The sequence below is a fragment of the Sebastes umbrosus genome, chromosome 16 (genome assembly GCF_015220745.1).
Source record: "Sebastes umbrosus isolate fSebUmb1 chromosome 16, fSebUmb1.pri, whole genome shotgun sequence".
NCBI classification, from domain to species: domain Eukaryota; kingdom Metazoa; phylum Chordata; class Actinopteri; order Perciformes; family Sebastidae; genus Sebastes; species Sebastes umbrosus.
In genome coordinates, this window is record NC_051284.1 from 8,327,194 (window position 1) to 8,337,569 (window position 10,376).

At 39.7% G+C, this 10,376-nt stretch overlaps 1 long non-coding RNA gene across 1 annotated transcript in view; it reads left to right on the forward strand.

The window, feature by feature from the left end:
* Positions 1–10,376, forward strand: part of LOC119474808 — a 408,694-nt gene that overhangs the window by 213,669 nt on the left and 184,649 nt on the right. The window lies entirely within an intron of this gene.

Here is a 10,376-nt window from a genome sequence, read left to right on the forward strand (position 1 = left end):
ATTTTCACTATACAAACGTAGTAGTTTTAAGTCCAACCATGTATTTCTTTCCTAACGTTAACGATAGTGGTTGTGTTGCCTAATCCTAAAGTGACGCCAAGGGGAACTGTGGTGGTTTTGATGTTGAAAATAAAGTGATGCCATGGGACGTGTCAAAGCAGCGGTATGTGACGAGTTGGGATGAGAACGTGTTGACATGACGGTAACAGTGCTGACAGAGTGAACAGTATTAACCGGGGGTGAGGGGTAGGTATTACGGTTCCGATGACAACGTGGGTCAGGATGGAATTATCAGCGGTAACCACAGTATGAGCGCATGTGCAGAACGTTACGTCCCAGTAAGGTCTAGGGGTAAGGGAAGCAACATGAGCCGATGGTATCAGGCGTACAGTAGCGGTTTATTGTTAAATGCACAATTAAAATGATAGAAAAACAGGCTGCAGGCAAGTTACCAACAAAGTTGCAGCAAACAAAAGCGAACACAAGTGTTGACATAAATATAATTAGGAACGACCTTCTAATGGCGCCGAAATCAATAACTTAATAAAACAAAACAACTGTGAACTAGAAATTTGGATCACAGCTGAGCTTGCAAACAATTAAATATAAACAAGAAATAAAACTCTATTTTAACTACGCTCAACACTAATAATCCAAAACAGACAAGTGGCAGCCACTTCTTAAACGAGTGTATTTACACGGAGGAAAAAGACTAACCAACTATCACAGTGATATGTGACCTAAAACAGTACTACTCTGTAGTCCAGTTCCAACCAAATAACAAATGCTTCTATACTCCAAAGTTAACAGCACACAAAGAAGCAACGAGGTGAACTGATCAAGCATAATCACAGCCACCTGTGTCGTTCATCTCTGGTCCTCTTTTAAATGATTCGGCCGGTTTCCGCCCCGACCGCGGAGTGCTAGACACAGCGGTGCCATCACACGAAAGAGGGATGGAGGCAGGCCAGCCTCAGCAGCTTAGAAACCTGCAAAGATAGTTAATGCTAGGCAGACCTACCACTCTGATTAGTTTTAAAATTACGGAACCCGTAACAGGCAGCCATTAGCTAGCTACACACACAGGGACTCACATGTACTAACATGCGTCTGTGGCCGGACCGGCTATATAAACAAAGCACAGAGAAGCTTGAATTACAACACACACACAGGGAGAGCGACTTCATTCTCTGCTCAGGACACCATTACACCACTATATCTTTACAGTACAGATAGTTGTTTGCTGTTATATCAATGCTCGAAATTTCTAATTTTAATGTGTTACCGTTGTAGGTTCCTGTTTGTAAACACACCGCATTCAAAGTTGGCCACACCATAGCTCAACGAACCGAGAAGGGAGAGAGAGAGAGCAGCGAAGGTCGAGCGAGCTATAGAGTGACTGAAGAGAGAGAGCGGCGTTAGTGAGAACAAAGCAGCGAATCGTAGAAAAAATAAATAATTTTCTGCTTGTTTCCCGGCAGTTATGTTCTAAAACACACAAGTAACTCTGCACAACTCCGCATAATCCTGTGGGAAGATGCAGAGTTGCTGGATTTTGAATGAATGCAGGCTTCCTGTATGCTGGCTGTGGCTCAGCGCTGCTCTTGTCAAACTACAGACACACACCGATTATAGCTGCATTCACAGCACAGAGAGGAGTAGGGGGATCACTGGAACACATGCACATAACACAACCCGTTCCTAGCCGTGAAATATGGCTACTTTGTAACTGACAGAGTAAAGGGGGACTTGTGCCTCGGTATCAGAAGCCAAGGGGTGTGACAAAGTGGGGATATTTGACACCTGAACGGGCTGCACACCCTGCACGCTGTTATTGGCGAGGGGTTGCACCCCCACGTGTGAGCCAAAGGCTGTTTGCAAAAGCCCAGAAGCATGCCAAGAAAAGCAAAATAAGAAGAAAAGAGAAAATACAGGAAGAAGGCAGGGTCCCTGCAGAAACAGACTCTACCACACACTACTAGTGGGGCATAAGTGATGATTGAGAGAGATTCTTTTTGTATCAGTCTATACATTGTTTTTTAGTTAATTCTTGCATATTATACCTTCAGGTGATTAGGTGAACTAGATTTAACCTGACACACACATGCACACACAGAGAGGCAAATGCAATATTAAATCTTGATCTTTTAATATATTCAATACACCATGATATCCTTGTGTGGCTCCATGTGAGTTATGTTAAAGATAATTATGGCCTACATGGCAAACAATGGACAAAGTCATCTCATTTATCACAATATACCCAATCAAACACTCGCTATTGTTATTGATGGCCCCTGTTGAGCTTGTACATACTGTAAGTGTGTGTGTCTGTGTGTGGCCCTGTAGCTCATTGCTCATAACACACAATGTACCGCTGATAGACGGGAAACACGCTGTAGCAGACATTACATAGAGGAAATGGTAGGGTTACACATACTGTACATACTGTTCACACTGTGCTGTACCATCGGAGAGCTATTTTAAGAGTAGGTGTCTGTGTGTGTGTGTGTAAAAGAAGGCACAGGCTTCATTGTGATAGATGCTTCCCATTAAGAGAAAATAGAAGGATGGAGGGAGAGAGGGAATAGAATGAAAAGCAGTGAAAAGAGGAAAAAAGCTCATGTGGAAAAAAACGTCCCTTTCATATCCTCGGTTACATCTAAACGCACACCAATACTCACTTTGACATTGAGGATAACCATACAAGTAGTCTATTCATGTAGCAAATATGAGTGTCATATCCTATTTACAGCAATCTGTGTGAAGTCATATTCTAAAGCTACAGCATATGCAGGGATACTAAAGCATGCAAACACTCACCATGTTTGTTAATCACAGTCATATGAAGACAGAGTAGCACTGTTTAGTATGCCGGTCTCCTGTTTTCCCATCTTGCTGCATTATGCAATAACATGCACTTACAGGCTACTGCGGAATAATTAATTATAATTACTGTATTAACTCGGATCAATTATTTATTTGACTTACTCTAAAGTACTGTGCATCACTACACTGTAAACTGTCTGCATTAGTAAATGGCCAGAGGTATACTGCATTTAAATATAAATGAACAAAAGGTCAAGTTAACTTACCGTAACTTTAAATGGTGATACAAGTAGGTTAGTTAGCATTTGCCATCCAGCTGTGGTGTTACTTATTTTTGCTTTACTGATCTTTGCTAGCAAACGAGTAACCCCTCTAATTTGGTTTATGCTATAATTAAAGCAAAACCAAAGCAAACATAACATTTGTGTGAAAATGGGGATGAATTTTGAACATCGAACACTCCAACATTAACTTCAGCCTAAAGTCGTCCCATAGATACATAAAAAAAGGGAAACTGGATGTGGGTGAGCCAAGAGTAGTATTCCCTAGCTGTTTGAGTTTGAGGTGTGCGATTACATTCTCTAGAAACGCTTATCAGAAGGTGTTGTGTCGTCAGCATACGTCATCATGCAAGCAGTGTAGAGAAGGCCACAACTGCAGCTTGTTTAGCGGTGATCTTTAAAGGGTAACTTCTGTGTTTTACAACCTGGACCCTATTTTCCTATGTTTTTGTGTCTTAGTGACTAATGGGGACAACAATTTCTGAAACTGGGCCAGTACTGAGGGTTAATGCTATAACCGGCATCTGCGAAACAAGCTGTGATGGCAAGTGAGTAGCGCCAATGTAACGTTGCGTCCACTGAATGTGCTTGTTTTTGCTACTGACAGGGTGCCTAACAACTTTATGGAAAGGTCCCTGTAGAGAAATAAAACACACAAAGACACAAAAACATGGGGAAATAGGTTACCCTTTAAGTCCTCACATTGTCATCACATGACTAATGTATGGAACTGTGGATGTTGCTGAATCAATGAGGACCACAGAGGCAAAGAAAGCAAAGCAAAAAATCATTTACCACCAGATCATTCAAATGTGGAGAAACAACATCAGTAGAAGTCTGCTTCTGCTCCACCACCTCACCAATATACCAGCTCCACACAATAAAACCTAGTAGCAGTTCTTCTGGTTATCAGAAAGAAAGTTCCATTTCTTTAGGTGGCATAGTAGTTTTATAATTAGTGTCAGCAAATAAAAGAACGTTAGTTCTCAGAAACTAGTTCATTTTCAGAACTTTTTACTATATAAAATATGACAAGAAGTCTCCGTTTGTTTAACTTTTTTTTATCTTATATGTTCTTCTTGCTGATTGCTATGAAGCAGTTCAGATTGAGTTCCCCTGATGGGAGCCTTCACCTTATCAAACCTTGGTTTGCATACTTTTAGAAAAAATCATCAATCCAGATATTATTATAGCATACAAAAAAGTTCTTCTGTTATAATTTGAATCACATGGATGCTGAACAAAACATATTTTTACCTCAACGAGGAACTTCTAAAAGTGTTCTTTCATATATACATACATTTGCAATTTATAAATACAGTTTTTTTTTCTTACAGCCATGATGAGAGCTTCCTTATTATCACATGTTAAAAGAGGAGACAGGTTAAAGAGGTCTTGAAACAACTCCGATATTGAATGTACAGAATCAATATGCAGAGACACAATTACAGCATTTTGCAGTGTTATGCTTCCTGTTGCAGACTTATTGGGTATATGCTATTATAACATTTTAACACCTCATCAGTTCCTGCTGCTACTGTCTACTTTCAATGAGTGCAACAACTCAATAAGCTTAAAGTCTTAGATCACTAACAAGCAACAAAAAATTCCCAAGGAAATGTCACCGAATGGAGAAAGTGAAGGAGAGTGAGAGCTACAGAGGCAGATGGAGGCAGATTCCCCTTGTTCTCAATTCACCTTTCCTGATGACTGCTATCCTGTTATCCTCCTCTCCTACTCAATTAAATTCAACATCCGACGCTCTAACGTTTGCTCTCTATGATTTATCTCAGACCCCTGTCCGGTCAGCTTCAGTTCATCCCCACTTCCTGTCAGATTCCTGTCAGTTTTAAACCATGGTAGTGATGACGTTTCTGCATTGTGCTGACATTTCAATTAATGTCTTTTTTTTTATCTATCAGTCTTAAACCATCGTAGTGAGGACATTTCTGTGTTACGAGGACAATGTCCATATCAGTTTCAAACCATCATAGTGAGGACATTTCTGAACTGTGACGATAGTTCAATTTCTATCTTTTTCTATATCAGTTTAAACCATTATAGTGAGGACTTTTCTGCATTGTGAGGACTTTCCAATTTCAGCTTTTTCTATATCAGTTTTAAAACATGGTAGTGAGGACATTTCTGCATTGTGACGGCATTTCAATAAAATTTTTCTTAATCTATCAGTCTCAAACCATCGTAGTGAGGACATTTCTGCATTGCGAGGACAATGTCCAATCAGTTTTAAAACATCATAGTGAGGACATTTTTACATTGTGACTATTTCAATTTCTATCTTTTTCTATATCAGTTTTAAACCATTGTAGTAAGGATATTTCTGCATTGTAGGGACTTTTCAATTTCAGCTTTTTCTATATCACTTTTAAACCATCGTAGTGAGGACATTTTTGCACTGTGAGGACTTTTCAGTATCAGTTTTTTTCTACATCAGTTGTAAACCATCGTAGTGAGGACATTTCTGCATTGTGATGACATTTCAATTTCAGTTTTTTTCAATATCAGTGTTAAACCATTGTAGTGAGGACATTTCTGCATTGTGGGGACTTTTCTAATTTTAGTTTTTTCTATATCAGTTTTAAACTACCATAGTGAGGACATTTCTGCACTGTGGGGACTTTTGAATTTCATTTTTTTTTTTACATCAGTTTTAAACCATTGTAGTGAGGACATTTCCTTCTTGGGAGACATTTTACCGGTCCAACCACTACTTCAAAGGACTCTTTGAAGGTGTAGACTTGATTTTAAGGTTTAGGTTGGAATTTGGATTAGGTTAGAGTTAGGGTTAGGCATTTAGTTGTTATGGTTAAGGTCAGGTCAATAGAGGGTCAAAAGGGTTAAGGGCTAGGGAATGCATTATGTCAATGAGGGTTCTCACAAGTATAGACAAATATTGTGTATGCGTGTGTGTGTGTGTTTGAGAGTGCGGCATTCCTTGAGTGTACTTTGTGTGATCTCTCCCCAAACATAAACCTATGACATGTACATATCAATGCTATTACATCTAAAAAAAAGAAGTTTGCCTGCTCTTCTTCTTTAACTACTACAATCCTTTCATTTCAATCTCCCCATCTTTTGGTTCTTCCTACCCTCCATCCATTTTTTCTTATCCTCCTTTATACCGTCCTTTGTTCTTCACACTTTTAGCGAGAATTACTCCTTCTTCCCTCCTTCCACCCCTCTTATCAGTCCACCCAGGGTGTGATTACACCTTTTATATCCCATTTCACCACTTTTTTCATCTCCCCATCTCTCTCTTCAGCTCTGACAGTAATTACTGCCTCTGACAATTTGAAGCCATTAGCCGTAGAGCAGACGGACAGAAAGACATTAAACCTCGGGACGCACTACATGACCAAACAGACTGTGTAACAATTGGACAAAACACACCTAAAGCTGCGGTGCAGCGACATGCCTGCTGACACAGGCAGCTGTTTGAGTTCTGAGGATTTCAATAAGCCTGCTCAGAAATCCTATAAAGCCGAGGTCAGGCGAGACAATTTAGCTAGAGTTTAGCTTACGGAGGAGATAAAGAGGCTTCACTTTTAACAAGATGTAGAAGAGGAAGAGGAACCTGAAATGCATGAGCAGCTGTTTTTGTACTGAAGAAATGGTTTACTAAAGTAATAACACAGAAAAAGAAAAAGAGAAAAACTTTAAGGCTTTTAGTAGAGGGGAGCAAATCAGTAACGGCAAGCTACGGTAATAGCATCAACTGTAGAGAAACATGTATATAATAATGATAGTAATGATTATAATAATGTTTGCTCCAGTTAAAATCCATGTGGCTGAGTTTTGTTTTTCTGTAGCCTGTCTAATGCTTTTGATTAAGGCAGGTGAAAAGAGCGTGCAAGACGTGATGTTGCATAATGACAGTTTCAATATCTTTAAACTAATCATTCCAATGTTAAATTGTTAAAAAAACTTAGTAACAACTCAAATTTCAGCTGCAGATCAAATGGTATATCATGACTTTAAGATGCAGGTTTAATGTTGCACAATAAAAGTCCAAGATTTGGCAATGCCTGATCTGTAATGTGTTGGGGGCTGATAGTAAAAAAAATTGTCTTGTGTGGATTTAACTAAAGAAAGTTGGTTTCCATGAGTGCAGCATGCTAAGGTCAGTGGCCTTTATTGAAAAAAACAATGACCTTTATGTCCCTGTGAAACGGAATTTAGAGCGTCTCTAACACCTGTACGGTGACGCATCTTACAGTGAAAGAGAATATTTGAGTGGTGTACAGTTACAAGAGGGATTCAAATCAAATCATTCGCATTTGATTGGATCGCTAAAACGTGGGAGAGCTTAGAGTTCAGCTTGTTATGGAGCTAGGAGCAACAGAGAAAAGGACTGTTGGCTCCACATCTCTCCACATACACCTCCATCATCTGTTATTAGGCAGAGGATGAGGGAGGGAAACTGCCGATTTTCAACCAGCTGTGTGGTAACGTTACCGCAGCCCTCCGCTCACCCTCCAGCAAAACTCTGCTGGTCGTTTTGCATCGTCATCCGGTGGACGTTCACTGCATGTACTGCCATGCTGCACTGAGACATTGTTTTGGAAATGAAAACAACATTTTTGCCTACTGAAAAACATATCTCTTCATGTCTCCCATATTGCTCTAAGTAAAGAACATATATTGATTCCATCCACAAACGATTGCCTAGGTAGTCGCCCTAAGTCTGGATGAATTTTTGTGAACACCCCCCAAGTGCAGGATGAGTCATCAAACATTTGAAACAGTTTACAGGAAGAGAAAAGACAGGGATTCTGATCATATGTTGATGTAAAAATACTCTGAAACTGTTTTTTGACATATATTTGGCATCTATAACAAGAGGTAAATGAACAACTATCACAGGGACACAGGATTAAAACTTGGAAAATTTATTTTTCATTTCATGGGACATAAATGTCTGTGATTCCCCCCAGAGACATCTGAAGGATAGGCTGAGACACTAAAGTCTGGAAACATGCCCCAAAACAAACCTCTTTTTAAGCCTTTATATCACCTTAATGGGACACCGATTCTCATAATTGTCACCAAGAATAAGTACAATTATCTGAGACCATAATTTCTTCTTTACTGACCTAGTACTTCAAGAGACAAGCCTGCACAGACAGAGGTGCTCCAATTGTACAACATGAGGACTGAAACACTGTCCATTTTCAGCTAATTGGCTTTCAAATGGGCTGCTGTCAATCACTTTGATAGCGTGTGATAAAAAGTCCAAGAGAAAACCACTTTGTGTTATCGTCTCACTGGTGGTATACCTTTTGGATACACTGTGCCAGTTTGTATCGCTGGATGTGACAGCGCAGGCACAGTTGGAGGAAATGAACCCAGAAAGCGAGTCTGATGGTCCTGATGGTGAAGTTGGCGAGGTGCCCTCTGTAATCCATACAGCTCTGACATGCTGCTGCGTTCCAGGCAGCCCAGGCTGTGCAAGCGCTCCAAACAGTCCAAGCAGGGCCAAATGACCCAGACACAACAAGACACACATCCACAGGCTGAGGAGAGGCTGCCTTTAGACAACAGATGGTTGGGGAGTTCTAACACAATAAAAGCACCGAGTATGTCAAATATTTGTGGAAAAAAAGGGGTTGTGGTTGACTTTATCAGGCCCAGAAGACTGTACATTTCTAATTGTAACAACTGTCCCATGACCACCCATAACTACCCTTCATGCCACCAGCTGGGTGTGACTCTTCACCACTCCTGTCTCTATTTGTAGGGAGCACTTCTAGGAATAGATAATGTTCAGTTTGAGGGAAAATGAAAGCACATTTTCCCAAGCATACATGTGGGAGTGTCTTGTGTTGTGGTTGAACAAAAATGGCGATATACTTGCGATTTGGAGTTGTTAACTTCAATATGTTACAGAGGCCAACATCAGGTAAAATGTGTGATAATACACTTCAATTAGCATTAAGTCAAAATAGCACCTAAACTCTTTTGTCACTACCATAATCTGTGAATACATTTTTACAGGTAGATGCATTGTATGCTGGCAAGTGGTTTAACCAATTTTACTGTATTTCAGAGGCTGTAGCCGGTTCAGTTTTAAAGCTAGAGTAAAGGTACTGATATCATATGGAACTGGAAAACCTAAGGAATCCATTGGTAACAACCATGTCATAGCTTGTCAGCAAGGCAATATAACGCTACAGAGTTACGCTCAATTTTGGCGAGGAAAAACTTGCATGGCCATTTTCAAAGAGGTCCCTTGACCTCTGATCTCAAGATATGGGAATGAAAATGGTTTCTATGGGTACCCATGGGTCCCCTTTACAGACATGCCCACTTTATGATAATCCTATGCAGTTTGGGGCAAAAACCATGCAGTGTTTTTAATGCAGTATAAATGTGTTAGTTTCGCCTATTCTAAAAATGGTGTGTTTGAATAATTCTGCATACTTGGGTCCCTAAACTGTCTTGGAATTACATAAATGGGGTACCCACTTAGAGGATGGATGGCTTTCCTAGGTAGATTCACAATAAGGGGGTTTCTGAGCAGTTTCCAGAACAGAAGCGCTCGCCATCCAATCGCCGAAAAATGCAATTCTTGCAGAAATCTCCAAATGTCAAAAGTTTTTGATACTAAATTACAGTATGGCTTTTTTCTATGGTGTTCCTCAAGGTCTACTTGTCTTAATATGGTATTTTGGAGAGATTTGATCAATTCTCGAGTGGTTAAAAAAGGTTAAATTTAGCACAAAATCTGTGTAACAAATGGTATCAACCAAAAAAATGCTGCAACAACTTCTGAGACAAAATAGAGCATGGGAATGGCCATCATATACTTCTATCATCATGTTCTAAGCCCTGATACACTTTCATAATTTATTTTAATGTATGAATTAATTAATGAGCTGCATCTCAAATTAATCTTCAGGTTCCCAGATTTCAGATGATTTACAACACTTCTATGTGACAACTACTGTTGACCTTCTCTGAATGAGTATGGCTAAATTAGGTGGTGCTATGTAGGTGCAGCGCTGTCCATGGTACTGGAACGGAGAGTGATTATTGTGAATGCTCTGATTAATAAATGCAAATAAATAATGCTTTCTTTGTGATGACAAAGGTGAATTACTGTTCAGGTCATCACTGGTACAGGTGATGGAATATAAAAAAACATTCCCAAGTCTAAAATATGTTACTTTAATTCATATATTTCTTTTTTTTTTTCCACAACCATTGGGCATTGAGAACCACTGTGTTAGAGCATGCTAGCAGCAA